The sequence below is a fragment of the Amblyomma maculatum genome, chromosome 5 (genome assembly GCF_055883805.1).
Source record: "Amblyomma maculatum isolate TAMU_Amacu chromosome 5, ASM5588380v1, whole genome shotgun sequence".
Taxonomy (NCBI): Eukaryota; Metazoa; Arthropoda; class Arachnida; order Ixodida; family Ixodidae; genus Amblyomma; species Amblyomma maculatum.
In genome coordinates, this window is record NC_139348.1 from 50,733,575 (window position 1) to 50,748,956 (window position 15,382).

Consider the following 15,382-nt stretch of genomic DNA (forward strand, 5'->3'; position numbering starts at 1 on the left):
GTGATTTTTGTAACTGAAGATGCATTTGTTTTTCATCGTTTTTCAAAACATGGTAAATTGGTGAGCAATAAGAGGCCTAATCAGTTTGTCATAACATGTATACCTTGGAAAAATATTTATAGTAATTGTTAGCTCAACTGCCTCATGACTGATAAATATCCTCCCAAGAAATATTAAGGAAACTTGCCTTTTTCTTAAGGGCACTGTAAAGTGTAGATTTTATCTTTTTTTTGCTACATATTTATCTTTGCATGAATGCAGAGGGTAATGCTTTTCTCTGTTCCATGCAGGTTCACCTCGGCAAGGGAGTGTACATCCCAGTAGAGAGATGGCAGTGGCTCCTGACACGGCCCAAGGATTCTCTGTTTTGCAAAGAAACAGTGAAGGCGCTTTGCCTGTGTTAGAGCTCAAAAATAGGAGTGTGACAGGGGCCCCATGTCGCCGCTTTCTGAACGCGGACTCCATTCAGCCTCCGAAAAAAGCCCTGACCCCTCACAACTTGGCAGCTGTAACAAGTAAGTGTTTGAACATTGACCTAACTATCTTTTTTCCAGTCATTTTCATGTTGTTTTAAGCAGCACAACATCCTTCACATTTGTGGAGAATAAGAATTCCTTCATATTGTTTTGGTGTTTCTTGACGGATTTCAACAACTCATTTGTTTGCTTTGCAGATGGATTTGCTGCATATATTAGCAGGAATGCAAGTGATCAGCTGCCTCCAAGCAAGCGCATGCAGAAAATGAATAGATATATTGCAGAAATGCTAAAAGACATGAACAGATGAAAAATCGAATCATGTATCATCATCATCATCATCATCATCAACCTGATTATACCCACTGCAGGGCGAAGGCCTCTCCCATATTTCTCCACTTAACCCGGTTTTGCGCTAGCTGCATCCACTTGACCCCTGCGAACTTCTTAATCTCATCCGCCCACCTAACTTTCTGCCGCCCCCTACTACGCTTTCCTTCCCTTGGAATCCAGTTTGTTACCCTCAGCGACCATCGGTTATCCTCTCTTCGCACTACATGTCCTGCCCATGCCCATTTCTTCTCCTTAATTTCCACTAGAATGTCGGTAACTTGAGTTATTTCTCTGACCCACTCTGCACGCTTTCTATCTCTTAACGTTACCCCTACCATTTTTCGTTCCATAGCCCTCTGGGTTGTCCTCAACTTAAGCAGAACTCTCTCGGTTAGCCTCCACGTTTCAGCCCCATAGGTGAGTACAGGCAAGATGCAACTGTTGTATACTTTCCTCTTAAGCGATACCGGTAAGCTGCTTGTCGTAATCTGCGAGTGCTCGCCAAATGCGCTCCATCCCAATCTTATTCTTCTTGTTATTTCCTTTTCATGGTCCGGATCTGCGGTTACTACCTGTCCTAAGTACACATATTCGCCTACTACTTCCAGTATTTCGCTACGTAACGTAAACTGCTGTTCTTTCCCGAGGCTGTTGAACATTACCTTAGTCTTCTGCATATTGATTCTCAAGCCTACATTTCTACTTTTTCTGTCTAGGTCATCAATCATTATTTGCAGTTCAACTCCCGAGTTGCTGAGCAAGGCAATGTCATCAGCAAATCGCAGATTACTGAGGTATTCTCCATCCACCCTTAGCCCTAACTGCTCCCATTCCAAGTCTCTGAATACTTTCTCTAAACAAGCTGTGAATAGTACTGGGGAGATTGTGTCTCCTTGCCTAACACCTTTCTTTATGGGAATTTTGTTACTTTCTTTATGCAGAACTATGGTTGCTGTGCAGCCACTATATATATCTTCCAGAACTTTCACGTACGGCTCGTCTACCCCCTGATTTCGCAATGCCTGCATCACCGCTGAGCTTTCAACTGAGTCAAATGCTTTTTCGTAATCAATGAATGCTATGTATAAGGGCTGGTTATATTCCGAGCATTTTTCTATCACCTGATTGATGGTATGGATATGGTCGATAGTAGAGTACCGTTTCCGAAACCCTGCTTGATCCTTTGCTTGATTGCAGTCTAAGGTTGTCCTGATTCTATTAGCGATTACCTTAGTAAATACCTTATACGTAACAGACAGTAAGCTGATTGGTCTGTAATTGTTAAGGTCCTTAGAGTCCCCTTTCTTGTGAATGAGGATAATGTTTGCATTCTTCCATGGTTCCGGTACCGTCGATGACGCCAGGCACTGCGTATACAGAGTGGCCAGTTGTTCTAGCACGATATCCCCCCCGTCCTTCAGCAAATCTGTAGTTATCTGATCCTCTCCAGCTGATTTCCCCCTTTTCATAGTTTCTAGTGCTTTCTTGACCTCGTCCTTCGTCACTGGTGGAACGTCTGACTGTTTTTCCCTACCGCCAATCTCATTACGGTCCTGACTACTTTGGCTACTGTAGAGATCTGTGTAAAACTCCTCGGCTACTTTGACTATCTTGTCCATATTAGTGATGACGTTGCCCGCATTGTCCCTTATCGCATACATCTGGTTTTTGCCTATGCCTAATTTCTTCTTTACCGCTTTAAGGCTTCCCCCGTTCTTTACAGCATGCTCAATTTTCTCCATGTTATACTTCCTTATATCGGCCACCTTGCGCTTATTGATTAGCTTTGATACCTCGGCTAATTCAATCTGGTCTGTTGGATTGGAAGCTTTCATACTCTGGCGTTTCTTAATCAAATCTTTAGTCTCCTTAGACAGCTTACCGGTATCCTCTCTAACTTTCCTACCGCCTACTTCTACCGCGCACTCAGTAATGATATCTCTGAAATTATTGTTCCTTGCCTCTAGGGTAATGTCGCCATCCTCAGTTAGAGCTGAATACCTATTCTGTAGCGAGATCCTGAACTCTTCTGCCCTCCCCCTCACCGCTAATTTGTTGATGGGTTTCTTTCTTACTAATCTATTGCGTTCCTTCTTCAGATTTAGGCTAATTCTGGACCTCACCATCCTGTGGTCACTGCATCGCACTTTCCCGATTACCTCTACATCCTGCACAATGGCGGGGGTTGAACACATTATGAAGTCGATTTCATTTTTAGTCTCTCCGTTAGGACTTTTCCATGTCCATTTCCGGTTCTTCCGTTTGCTGAAGAAGGTATTCATGATTCGTAAGTTATTGCGCTCTGCAAACTCAACTAGTAACTCCCCCCTACTATTCCTAGAACCAATGCCATAGTCACCTACTGCCTTGTCTCCTGCCTGTTTTTTCCCTACCTTGGCATTGAAGTCGCCCATTAGTACAGTATACTGCGTCTTTACTTTTCGCATTGCCAATTCTACATCTTCATTGAAGCTTTCAACTGTCTGGTCATCATAACTACATGTAGGTGCATAGGCCTGTACAACCTTCAGTTTATACCGCTTATTAAGCCTAATTACGATGCCTGCAACCCTCTCATTAATACTATAGAATTCATCTATATTGCCAGCTATATACTTATTGACAAGGAAACCTACTCCTAGTTGTCGCCTTTCTGGTAAACCTCGATAACACAGTACATGCCCATCCTTCAGGACAGTATATGCCTCATTCGGCCTCCTAACCTCACTGAGCCCTATGACATCCCATTGCATGCCCTCCAGTTCCTCTAACAGCACTGCTAAACTAGCTTCACCAGCTAGGGTTCTAGCATTAAACGTTGCCAGGGTCAATTTCCAATGGCGGCCTGTCCAGCGGAGCCAGGCTTTCTTAGCACCCCCTGCTGCGTCACAGGTCTGACCGCCGCCGTGGTCAGTTGTTCCGCAGCCGCTGGTGACTGAGGGCCGGGGTTTTATGGAGCTTATCATAGGAGGTTGTGGCCGATTACTGCACCAGGGTGGCCAACTCCTGTTCTGGTGAGGGAGTGCGTTGCCGGAGGTGTTCACCGGCATCAGGTCGCACCCCAAACCTGTGTATGCAATTCCATCGACACACGGATTTTTTTTTTCTTTTTTCATCCGGTGGAGAATTGCGGGGCACCGGGATTTGAGCCCCGGTCCTCTTGCACGCGAGGCGGATGTTCTACCGCTACGCCACCGCTGGCACCGCTGAATCATGTATATTGGAAGACAAATAAATAATGCCGATATGGCAGTTATTACCAACATTCTCTTATTGTATAATGTAGAACACCTGAAAATGAATTATATGGCCATGGATTCCAAATCACCTATCCTGCTCAAATCACCCATAATGCCCGTATTGCACAAAATGCCTGTATCGCCCATCGCCCATAATGCCCATATTGCACATATCACCCATATCGCCCATATCGCACATATTGCACATATCACTCGTACTCCCCATATGTCAGCATACCACATATCCCCCATATCCAATAATATCGTATGTTCAAAATTCATATGGGAGATTTTCAGTAGGTCCTGCACTCAGCTACTGGCCGCAAAATGAACCCAACCCTAGTATCTTTAAGGGCGGCTTTTATTAAAAGCTGGTAAAGAAGGTGGCACTGAAAGGGAGCGAACCTGCACCTCTGGGAAAAAGATAAGCTCAGGGCACTTGTTATAGCACGACCTGCAAAGCGCTGGCGTAACCGCGTGAAGCGCAATATAGCGTCCAAAAAGTATGGTTCGTATGTATTCCTGATTTATTACATCGATTTCACAAATGCGAGGATCAAGCATACCAACAAAAACTACAACACAGCCAGCACCGGCCAACATATATGTAACCAATGTTCAGACGAGAGCTCGCGTGCGAAGGTTTCGCGGGAAACAGTGTAGTGCGACACCGACGGTAAAGTCCATTCACGGCGCATCAGTCGTTTGCATGCCCCGACCTCAGTTCTAGAACCGTCAAGCGCTCTGAAAGGGAAGAAAAGCAGGCCATAATCGCTCAACAGGATTTAGCGCTGGCCACGCGTAGAAAGAGAAGATGACGCATTTACAAAACTAGGAAGCATCCTACCACATAGTAATGACAGCGAAGCAACTTGCATGCAAGACGATAACTTTGCAACCGCACTATTGAGGCAAGCGAGCTAACTTTGTACCATTTCCGGGAGCACCATCGCAGACAGCGCAGGACAACAGCGATTAGGAACTCGTTCGTGGCATCCTGCACCTAAAAAAGCCTGCAGTGGCACCAATGCCGATGAAACATTAAGAGTCATGCACAAAAAAAGAAAAGAAGCATTTATTGAAAGCCTAATTGCTTTATAAAACAATGTGTCAAAACGTTTATTATTCTTATGATTGTGTATAGCTTTTTAATTTGTAGTTTTACTAGTTAGTGTTTGACCTTCCTGTACTGCAGTCGCACTAAACCACTTTTGGTCTCAGCCTTTGCCACCAGTGGACTTCTGCCTTAACCTACCCTTGAGGGCAACATTTTCAATCAACAACCGCTGCTGCAAAGACTAAAGAACATGCAGATGTACAGGCTGTCCAATGTAATTTTAGCCAAGGGTTTAAAATAAATCATTTGAGGCAGGCCAGGGAAACCAGTTCCATAGAGCTGCCATACGTCTTGCGCACTAGTTTCAAAGTTTTGTTCTTCGATTTATTATTTAGATATTAAGGTTTTTCTCAATGATTAAATATTGACTTCAGAAAATAAATGTGATTTGTGAAGTTGGAAAGCACCTTAAGAAACCCCCATTCTATTTATTTCAGATAAAGAAAGCATCATATATGTTTTTTTTTTTTTTTTATCTCTAAATAAAGCCCGTTAAATACAAAAAGATTGCCGACGATTACTGTACTTCCTAATGCGGAATTTGAGCGCAGCTCAGCAGCTGTTTCACTTTTTCGATAGATTGAGGAAAAGATTTCGAGCAAGATATGTATGTACAATTAAAAACATTTTATTTTTTACTGATATTCATTGAAGAAACACTCCACTGTGATGGACTGTGATGAAGAAAGCCTCGCGTTCGGAGAAATGAAGAGAGAAATTAAGTTATCGGGAGGTCGCAGAAGGCAGCGCGTGGGCCCCTAGGAACGTTGCGCGGCGAAGAGATAGCAGCGACTGACTGATGCCGCTGACACCGCTAGCGAGTCAAGTCAACCTTGCTCTGCATTCCAGCTTGGGATGCACGCAGCGTGATCCGCTGATGCCGAGCGAGCCGGCGCTTCGCCAACCAGCAGGAACTCCGGAGCCGTGGAGGCAGAGGGGGGCAGCAGCCCCCCCCCCCCCCCCCCCCCCCCCGCCACCATTTATTCAGACAGGGCAGCGCCGCTCCCCTCTCACCGTTTCACTTTCCGACAGTTCACACAAAAATGAGAATTTTGACAAGCACAAAATTCTTTGAAAAGAATGTTCTGAGCAAGTTAGGATGCCGCGCCAACAGAAATTACTGTTATAACTGTCAACTACTATCAAAGTACTGTCCCAAGCACAACCATTACTGTCAAAACAAAAATATTTTACTCACTGATCATTTTCACCGGAACTGAAATACACCGTGGGCAAACTACTTTAAACCACATGGTGATCGTTGGCGTGTATGCTCAAGTTTTGTTTGATGTTTCAAATTCATTAGCTGACCTTTTAAGCGCTTCAGTCCTTGCATACATTTCGTTCACTGAGTATTAGGACAGTCTAAAATATTGTGCGAGCGTTTAACCTTTGTTTTGCATATTGCACGGGCAGCACATATTTATGGATAAATTTATTTTGTATTAATTACCTACTGTGTTTTCTGATTTCAAATCCATTCGAGTAAGCTCCATAAAAGAAAAAAAAAATTACTGATGATTACGGTACTTCCTAATGCGAAATTTGAGCGCAGCAAATAAGCTGTTTCGCCTTTTCGATAGATTGAGACAAAGAAATCGAGCAACACATGTATGCGCTATCACAGAATTTTTTTATTTTTCACACGTATTCCTTTAACAAAGACTCCACTAACAGTTCTTGACAGTCATGAAGGAAGCTTTGTGGTCGGAGAAATAGACTGATATATGTTCGACTTGGTACACCAATGCTTGATTCTCAAAGACGAGATCTATAGAAGTGCCTCGCGAGGTTGTCACAGCCATGGGACGCGTTACGAGCGAGAGGAACGGGATGTTCTCCCGCATAAGTGTGAAGAAATTCCTGTTTGTCTTTATGTCAACATTAAAGTCCCCAACACTAACATCGGTGTGAATCGATGGACGGTTAATGCGAGTTGCAGGAAGTGCACGACGTCTTTCGTGAGTGCCGTAGGGGCGAAGTAGGCAGCTACTACCAGCAAGCCGTTGGGCAACTTTGCGGCGCACAGTTCGCCAACTTTATGCGACGTGCCAAACATTTCGACTGGTATTGCAGAGAGACCTGTGCGCAAGTAGATAGCGACTCTCGACGCTCTGTTGTGGTCTCTGCGAGCACCACAGCAGTATAGGAAATCTATGATTTCGAGAGGCTCTTCGGGATCCATCCAGGTTTCAGCAAAGCACAGTACAGAAGAATGGCGCAGAATGTGATCGTGGTGTACGTCCTTGGCATGTGCGGCAAGAGAGCGTACGTTAAGAGCGGAGATCAATAAGTAATGCGGCTGTTCAGTCATGGCGAGGCACTTGGCGGTAATGGTGTCAAGTTTGTGGGACTGCAACCGACGAAATTCATCGGCTAGCTTTCTGTCCGGATTGGCTTTTCCGTGGTAGAATGTGAAGTCGTTGTCAGCATTGGTCAGGTAGAGTCCGTTGATGTCTGTAGCGCGACTCAGGGCCATGTATACCAACTTCTGTGGATGATTCTTGGCGTAGGAGTACACGACTTCATCATATGTGCCACCCTGGGATTTATGAATAGTAATGGCGCTCGCCTGCACAACGGGAAGCTGGCATCTTCTTACCGATACCTTCGTCTTCTTGTCGATAACGCAGGTGACGGTACGCCTTTCAATCGGTATCCAGTTGGGTTGAATGTTTCTGTTGAGCTTGCGTAACTGGTGGAATATTGCGGCCGCTACGGTTCCGATCGCAAGTTTGGAGCCAAGCTCCCCGAACTGCAACCATATGCGTAGCGGTTTCCCATGGGTGTCGTTTTCGATGCATTTCAGTGTTCCCACCGATCCATTAACAAGGCCATCGGAAACATCCACGTTGAGGGTGATCATGTAAGGCTTGCCAACGCAGAGCATTATATTTGCTGGCAAATTTCCTATTTCGGCCTTGGGTAACGTTTCGACCTTACGCATGGCCTCTGTTTGCCCTTGCATAGACCCACACCCAACGATTGTATCCTGTGCCGTGCATGGTACAGCATTATCCTGTGCTACTATGGCCTTTGTTGTGTTGTAGTAATCAGATTCCTTGTTGGAGTAGAACAAGCGTATGCCATCGGGGCAAGAAGCTTCTGCTTCCTGCTGTGGAACGAACCGACTCTCGATAAGTTCGATTTCCTCGGGGTCTAATTCGACACCATCTCCAATTTTGGTAAGCAACGTGGAGAACCTGAGATTGTTTTGTCGTACCACTTTAATGAGTGCGAAGTAGGCGAGATGGTGCAACGCGATTTCTGTGTTAAACACGTCGTCTGTTTTGACGCGCTTGAACACCTCAGCTGCACGAACGGGGGGAAGCTGACGCAGGTCCCCACAGAGAATGACGTCCAACCCTCCTAAGGGCTGCAGATATTTGCAGGTGATGGAGCGGAGCCGCGAGTCGATTCTGTGAAGTATATCAGCAGACATCATGCTAACTTCGTCGATAATCACGCATCTGACATTCCTGAAAGCATAGCGGGAGGTGTTCAACTCGTTGTCCCTGAGTCCGCTGTCTGTCTTGAGGCTAAGCTTGAACGCTGCGTGCACAGTTACTCCGCCTAGTGCCACCGCCGCCTTTCCTGTTGTAGCGCAAGCCACATATGCGTTTAGATTGTATGGGCCAGCAGGGTTACAGCACCTGTTGTAGAGGTCCATGATCAGGCGCAGTACAAATGTTTTGCCGCATCCAGCCACTCCCGTGAAGAATATTTGCAGTGGTGGAGAGTCCGGAGTTGTCAATCGGTGTAGGACTTCTCGGACGATCTCGTACTGCTCATCATTTGTCTTCCGCATGGTGTCCAGGTACCGATCTCTGCTCATGACGTCTCGGCGCGTGCACACGACGGGGCATTGTTTAAACGGGGCATTGGACTCGACTGCGCCAATGTCTAGGAGATCAGAGTCGTCGTTCTCCATGGCTGCCGGGTGCACGGTCACGTCGGAAATCTCAGAAGCCATCTCCCGTTCCTCGTTATTGGGTCGTATCAGGGAATTACATACAGCACGGAGGTCTTCAGTATTTACATCACTCTGGTAGCGTGATTTGTGCTCCCGAATGACGTCAGTGTTTTCCTCGTATAGCCGCTCGAACCAATTTTGGTCTAAGATGTCCACCTCCTTACAAAACGGAAACAAGAGAAGGACATGTTCTCTCTTGAAGTTAACTGTATCGTCGATGGAGTAACCGCGGTAGCGAAGTATCACTCGGTGAACTCTCTTCTTGCAGGTGTAGATGTTGTAGTCTGTAGCGAACTCTGCCAGAGTGACGGCTTCCAATTCAGGCGCGCGATCTTCGTAGCGCTCGATCATAGTCCTTTTCCAAACGTCCGTGCTAGATTCGTCCAAGCGTTCCTCCTCCACTTGAGCGTTAGACTTCCGGATGCGCGTCCTTTCCTCAGGCCAGGCAGTGTTTACAAAGACAATTTTGCGACTGGCCTGCGACATGTCCTGCTTGAGCAAACATCAGGCGGCCTCCTGTGCTGAGAGCTCGATCGCATTGAGCATCTTCACGCCCAAGTGTCTCAGTACCTGCGTGTAATCCATGTCCCCCTTTGACAATTTCTTGCACCGCACGGTTCAGATTGGACATACCTCGATTGGCCTTATTTACATACTCTAACGCGTACCTGTCGAGCACGATCTGAAGATCCAAGTTTGAATCTAGAACGGGCGCCACCCATGGGTTAAAGTAATTAACCCGCTTTTGCTGCACGGTACGGGGTAGCATGACGGTGGGACGAGGTGTACCTGCTCGGAGAACCGAAATGTACTGCTCCCTGTCCGTGATGCCGTGATGTTCCCAGAACTGCTGTAGTGAATCATAGATGGTCGTTTCCAAAGCCTGGTGCATGGCTTGGTACTTGATTTGGAGCATCTCGATGTGTTTCTTCTGCGCCTCACTCTCCACACTCGGGAAAGGCACTACGACCATGGGTTCATCAATGGGCATGAAAGGGACGTTAAAGCGGCACTTGGTGCTGTTGCGCTTGTAGCAGGTGTGGGTGTGTTGGTGCACCTGCGTGCGCTCCCGCTTCAAGTACGTGGTGTCCAGCGAAAGCAGAGTAGTGGCCATTTCCAGAGTTCGGGGCATGTGCTTGGAGAGTTCCTCATCGGGGGTATTATCAAGGCAGAGAAGAATGTGCGCGTGTGCCGACCCGCGATGCTGAAATTCGATGAGTTTAAAGTAGTCGACCACTACGTATGGTCTGAAGGGGGATATCCGGGTATTCTGGAGTATGTTTAGAATGATGCGCACCAGGCGGTCGAAGTAGATGGCACAGACTACGGGATCGTCATTTACTGACTGGGCACGATAAATGCTGTTCATTTCCTCTACGGCAACTGCAGTCTCATCAGATTGTAAACGAAGTCGCTGAAGCAACACTAACAGCTCGGGCCAGTGCAATTCCGAGGCAGACAGTGTGAGGAACGCCGTAGGCTTACCCAGTTGGCGGATCATGGCAAAGAGGTCTTTCTTGCGCCTGGCCCAGTACTGCACGGTATTGGGTATGCCATGCATAAAAGCCATGTCATGTTCTACCGCTTCCTGAACGAAGTCCTTGTCGAGTAGCTGTTGTTTCGTTAGGGTTTCCACCGCTCTGACGTTGCGGAAGGCCACAGACATGTCGCTGGCTACTCGGTGCCCAAACACTTTCATGGCCATGTACAGTACGTGTTGTGGGGTGGCACCTCGATGATCAGACCTGCGGATCTCGCTCATGGCGTGCGTGAAGACGGTTGGTTTGGCACTGGCGTCTACTCGGCGTGGTTCACCGAGGTAAATCTGTGGGAATGAGAGCTCCTCCGCATGTTCGTCGTAAATGATGCTCAGGGGCTTCTTTCCCTCACCGGGAGCAATGACGAGAAACTTGTCTTCATCCCATATCAAGGTGTGCTGAGCCAACGTCATGGCTGTGGCCGCCTGGATGGGATCGTTGAGGTCCGCGCATTCCGGGAGCGACTCAATTTCGTCCTGCTTGTCCACTTCAAGTGATATCACCCAAACGGGCAAAGTCGCGCTTGATGTTGTAGTGCTTGTATAGGGTGCTATCGCAAAGCACCTTGAGCCACGGCAGCAAATCACATTTTCTCACTGCCCCCGCCAAGTACGTCGTCTTCGCGAGAATACGCCGCTTCAGATGCACATTGAGAGCGCGGTCTTGTTTGATGGCACGGGGCAACAATGTAACCATCTCGTCCACGTCAACGCAAACGTTCACAACTGGACCCTTAATGCCATATTGGCCTCCGCCGTGCATCAGTCGTCGCACTTGCATGAATGGGATTCGCGGAGATACGAGTCTTACACTCACCGCATTAAGTTGTGGAAGGTGCGCTGGCCTCGAGGGATATTTGTAACCGTTTGTTGTCGAAAAATGAGGAATGTCACCTTTCCGCACAGATTGCATGCATGAAGAACACAGTCTGAATTGACACAAGTCCGAGTTGGGAAACGCACACTGGAGATTCTCACGGCAGGTATCCGGAAGCGGTTTCACGTCATTTTGGAACCAGAGCCGATCACACACTGAACACACACTTCCAAACGGATTGTCTCTAATCTGTCGCCGGAAAGCATTTGTTGCACCCTGACTTTGCGAGCCTTTGTTTGCGTTTGGCCTCGGCCTCGGCCGCGCGAACGGTAGAGTCTTCTCGGCGACGGCGATTAGCTTCTGCTTCAGCCTCGCTTACTGCTGGTTGCTCTCGACGACGGCGATGAGCCTCCGCTTCGGCGGTGCAAACGGCAGGGTATTCTGGACGGCAGCGATGAGCTTCTGCTTCAGCCTCGCTTACTGCTGGTTGATCTCGATGGCGGATGAGCCTCGGCCTCGGCCGCGCGAACGGTAGAGTCTTCTCGACGGCGGCGATGAGCTTCTGCTTCAGCCTCGCTTACTGCTGGTTGCTCTCGATGGCGGCGATGCGCTTCCGCTTCGGCGGCGCGAACGGCAGGGTCTTCTCGGCGGCGGCGCTTAGTCTCTGCTTCGGCGACGTGTACTCCTGGATCATCTCGACGGCGGCGACGGTAAGCTTCTGCTTCGGCGGCACGCACCTCTGGATTCTGGCGGCGACGGCGCTGGGCCTCTGCTCTGGCAGCTCGTTTAGCACCAGCACCAGCACCAGCACCAGCACCAGCACCAGCACCAGCACCAGCAGCAGCAGCAGCAGCAGCAGCAGCAGCAGCAGCAGCAGCAGCAGCAGCAGCAGCAGCAGCAGCAGCAGCAGCAGCAGCAGCAGCAGCAGCAGCAGCAGCAGCAGCAGCAGCAGCAGCAGCAGCAGCAGCAGCAGCAGCAGCAGCAGCAGCAGCAGCAGCAGCAGCAGCAGCAGCAGCAGCAGCAGCAGCAGCAGCAGCAGCAGCAGCAGCAGCAGCAGCAGCAGCAGCAGCAGCAGCAGCAGCAGCAGCAGCAGCAGCAGCAGCAGCAGCAGCAGCAGCAGCAGCAGCAGCAGCAGCAGCAGCAGCAGCAGCAGCAGCAGCAGCAGCAGCAGCAGCAGCAGCAGCAGCAGCAGCAGCAGCAGCAGCAGCAGCAGCAGCAGCAGCAGCAGCAGCAGCAGCAGCAGCAGCAGCAGCAGCAGCAGCAGCAGCAGCAGCAGCAGCAGCAGCAGCAGCAGCAGCAGCAGCAGCAGCAGCAGCAGCAGCAGCAGCAGCAGCAGCAGCAGCAGCAGCAGCAGCAGCAGCAGCAGCAGCAGCAGCAGCAGCAGCAGCAGCAGCAGCAGCAGCAGCAGCAGCAGCAGCAGCAGCAGCAGCAGCAGCAGCAGCAGCAGCAGCAGCAGCAGCAGCAGCAGCAGCAGCAGCAGCAGCAGCAGCAGCAGCAGCAGCAGCAGCAGCAGCAGCAGCAGCAGCAGCAGCAGCAGCAGCAGCAGCAGCAGCAGCAGCAGCAGCAGCAGCAGCAGCAGCAGCAGCAGCAGCAGCAGCAGCAGCAGCAGCAGCAGCAGCAGCAGCAGCAGCAGCAGCAGCAGCAGCAGCAGCAGCAGCAGCAGCAGCAGCAGCAGCAGCAGCAGCAGCAGCAGCAGCAGCAGCAGCAGCAGCAGCAGCAGCAGCAGCAGCAGCAGCAGCAGCAGCAGCAGCAGCAGCAGCAGCAGCAGCAGCAGCAGCAGCAGCAGCAGCAGCAGCAGCAGCAGCAGCAGCAGCAGCAGCAGCAGCAGCAGCAGCAGCAGCAGCAGCAGCAGCAGCAGCAGCAGCAGCAGCAGCAGCAGCAGCAGCAGCAGCAGCAGCAGCAGCAGCAGCAGCAGCAGCAGCAGCAGCAGCAGCAGCAGCAGCAGCAGCAGCAGCAGCAGCAGCAGCAGCAGCAGCAGCAGCAGCAGCAGCAGCAGCAGCAGCAGCAGCAGCAGCAGCAGCAGCAGCAGCAGCAGCAGCAGCAGCAGCAGCAGCAGCAGCAGCAGCAGCAGCAGCAGCAGCAGCAGCGCAGCAGCGGCAGCGGCAGCGGCAGCGGCAGCGGCGGCGGCGGCGGCGGCGGCGGCGGCGGCGGCGGCGGCGGCGGCGGCGGCGGCGGCGGCGGCAGCAGCAGCAAGCAGCAAGCAGCAGCAGCAGCAGCAGCAGCAGCAGTAGCAGCAGCAGCAGACGGAGGACTTCACCGGTCGTCTCGCTCATGGCTCAGAAAGAACTGGCAGATAATTTCGCAGTGGCGAACGGCAGCGGCAATTTCGGCTCGGGCGGTGCACATATACAGATCCGCCGCCACCGATCTGGCTCTCTGATTGCCACCGCACAGAGGTTGCATTGGAGAAGGAGCGAAGAAAGGAATTAAGTTCGAGCCGGCGCTTTGACAACCGGAGACTCGCAGGAAGAGGGGGGAGGAGGGCGGCGTGTACACCCAGCGGAAAACGATGGGGGCAGAAGCGCGCGCAGCAAGCGGACAACGCGATAAAGGGAGGAGGGAAGAGATAGCAGCGACTGACTGATGCTGCTGACGCCGATAGTGAGTCAACCCCAGCTGCGGAGTTGGTTTCAGGGACAACGCCGCCGATGCCGATGCAAACAACATGATACCCTCGCTTCCGCAGCGCCAAGAACCAGGTCTAGCCGTGGGAAGGTGGTCACGTATTCGTCGACGTGCCGGGGCCTACGTGAAATAACCGGCGCGTCGGCAACTGAAGAGCACCCTATCCGCCACACAGGAACAGGGGGGGGGGACCCTCCCCTCCTCTTTCTGCATGGCGGCGACGGTGTTCTATGCAGTCACGTTATCTTGACTCTCTAGCGGCGTTAGAGGCATCCAGTGGTATCAGTCGGTCGCTGCTAGCGCTGGCGGGATGAAAGGGGGGCGGAGCTGGTTACGAGGCCGACAACGACGCCGACGCGAAACCCAGGAACGGACGCCAAAGAGCTGCGCTCTAAAAAAAGAAAATGACAGCCATAACAAGGTACGACAAAAATGTAGCATCCGCATTTTCATTTCATTTTAATGTAGTCTATCTTTTATCTTTGTTCTAACCAGATTTTTAGATATTTCTCGTATGTCCATGGGTAAACAGGATACCTTTTCGATGCGCCGTCATTTTCTTGCTAATAAGCCATATGTCCACAGTGATGATCACTGGCGAGCCTCTGGGTGTGACACACACACACACGCGCACACACACACACACACACACACACACACACACACACACACACACACACACACACACACACACACACACACACACACACACACACACACACACACACACACACACACACACACACACACACACACACACACACACACACAGTGCTTTGGTCAGGTACCAGAGCAATAGGGGAGCGCACATGAAGTTTGCTCCCACTACACCAGCGCCGTCTCTCCCCTGGCGATCATTTCTGAACTCTTGGTCGGGGCCGTCTCCGGTGGAGCGCATTGAACCTCCCTGGTACGTGCGCTGCTCACGACGCTCTCACCTGCCCTTTCATAGTGCGCACGTGCGGTCATGCTCGCGGCTGCAAAGGAGAGCATAGTATTTTACCTTTCAGATATGGCTGTAATTTCACGCCGCTCGAAGAGGGGAGAAATTTATTGTTGTGTCCTGGGATGTCACAATAGTTCCGTGAAAACCAAGGGCCGAGAGCTGAAGGTGAAATTCTACCGATTTCCTGGGAAATTGTATGAAAAAGAGAGACAGCAAGCCTGGATAAATGCTGTGCCCAGAGTCAAGTGTTTCTTTTTGTTTTCTTGCTAAGCAAACTTGGTATGTTGGAAATGTACTGTTATTTCTGAGCAGTGTTCAT

At 50.2% G+C, this 15,382-nt stretch overlaps 2 pseudogenes; both read right to left on the minus strand.

The window, feature by feature from the left end:
* Window positions 1-6,789: 6,789 nt before the first annotated feature.
* LOC146188286 (uncharacterized) lies at window positions 6,790-8,055 on the minus strand (annotated as a pseudogene).
* A 3,441-nt stretch (window positions 8,056-11,496) lies between these two features.
* On the minus strand, window positions 11,497-12,325 carry LOC146188287 (uncharacterized; annotated as a pseudogene).
* Window positions 12,326-15,382: the final 3,057 nt, after the last annotated feature.